Raw genomic sequence first — 2,163 nt, 5'->3', positions numbered from 1 at the left:
TGTTTCCTTTCTTTCCATCCACCTTTTCTTTTTCTTTTCTTTTTGAAAGAAAGTGACAGGAACATGTGCTCCAACAAAACATGGGAATAAATCAAGAAAGAGAAAGACATGGGATCCAGAAAACAGAACCAGGAGGATGTGAAGGTAAACCCCAGGAAGTGGCAGAATTAGAGAGCAACCTTTTTTCACTGGAGCAGGGAGATGGCAGATTCCAAGGGAAAGACTCTAGTTAAAGTAATTGATTTTATAGATTATCTAATTTTGAGTTTTGGGGAAATTATATTGATAGATGTTTGATAGATCTAATGAAATATGTGATAAAATTGGAGAGAAAACTTAAAAAATCTAAGTGAAAAGCAATTAAGTCTATGAGAAATAAAAATCATACAAAAACAGAAACAACATTTCTACAAACTGTTTGGTGATGGTGAAAAGGGTAAGACTTTTCAGAACTTTTGTAATATTAGTATATTATAAATCTCCAAGAAGGAGAGAGCGTGAAGCATAGAACTCTATCAAATTTATATTTCAATTACAATACTTAAAAAATAAGTAATATATGCACATTGTTCAACATTTAAAAGTATAAAACAGATAATCCCATGGGAAACTAGGCAGAAGACCTAGACACCTCACAAAAGGGGCTATCTAAATAGCAAATAGCAAATGAAGGACTTAAGGTGCTCAACACTGTTAGTTATCAGGGAACTACAAGTTAAAACCACAGTGTGATACCACTACACAAATACTAACTAAAAATTAAAAAGACAGAATATACCAAGTGTGGGTGAGGATTTGTAGCAATTGGAACTCTCATACCCACTGCTGGTGGGAGTATCAGTTGGTACAACCAATTTTGCAAACAGTAAAGCAGTTTCTATTAAAATTGTGGCTATGCAGATTCTATGACATCAATTCCTCTTTTAGGTATGTGAACATGTATATGCAAATGCTAGAGTATTCATAGCAGTGCTATCTATAATGGCTTCAAACTGGAAATTATCCAAATATCCATAAACTGTAGAATTGGGTAAATAAATTGTGGCACATTTACACAATGGGACACTAAACAGCAATGAGACTGGACAATGTATAACAATATTGATGAATCACAGAAATATAATGTTGGATGAAAAAAAATCAGACGCAAAAGAGTATATATTTGTATGAGTCCATTTCTGTTAAGTGCAAAAAAAACCACTAAGCTATGCTTTTAGAAATCAGGACACTGACTTCTCTTGTAGAGAGAAGGGTAGTGACTAGAAGGGGCATGATGAGACTTCTGGGGTGATAGTAATGTTCTGTTTCTTGATCTAGGACCTAGACTCTAGGTGCCAGTTACATGGGTGTATTCACTTTATGAACATCTTTGAGGTTACACTTAACATGTACTTTTCTGTATATTGTTATACTTCAATAAAAAGCTAATAGGTTTAAATATAAAATATATATGTGGATGTGTATTATGTCTCTCACTTTATATAATTAGTTTTACACTATACCCTGTTCACCTTGCTTGTTTTTCACTTACGGTCTATCTTGGATATCTTTCCATGTGAATGCATAAGTTTCCTTATCCTTTCTTTATACCATAATTTGTCCTCCATTAGTGGACACTTAGATTGTTTCCACATATTTGATATTACAAATAATGCTGCAATAAATAATCTTTACATATGTCATTTGTACTTGTGCAAATATATCTACATATGTAATTCTTAGAAGTGAATTGTTGAACCAAAGAGTTATGCCCATTTGTAATTTTGGTTTATATTGTCGAATTATATTGTCAAATTGCTCTTCATTGAGGTTGTACCAAATTTTTTCCTGCAGACAGTAAGAGTACTGTTCCTCCACACAGTTGCTTTCATTTTCTTTTGAGATAGATGGTACAATGTTGGCCTGATGATTGCTGGAGTTCAATGCTTCTAAACTCATTTAAATGCTAAGATTCTTTTTATTGCAAGACTTCTAAATGGTTGATTCAGTTTATTTATCACAACCTCAAACCTTTAGTTTTCATGAATGTGTTCACCATGACAGAGTTTAAAAATGTATTCCTAGTCATATATGTATTGTTTAGTTCCCATAATTAATTGGCTAAAGACAGAAAACTTAAAGAATACTGATGCTGAATTACATCAACTAAATGAGAAAAAAATG

Source organism: Neomonachus schauinslandi, chromosome 4 (assembly GCF_002201575.2).
Source record: "Neomonachus schauinslandi chromosome 4, ASM220157v2, whole genome shotgun sequence".
Lineage (NCBI taxonomy): Eukaryota > Metazoa > Chordata > Mammalia > Carnivora > Phocidae > Neomonachus > Neomonachus schauinslandi.
The sequence above is the reverse complement of the archived record's forward strand: the minus strand, read 5'-3'. Positions refer to the sequence as shown.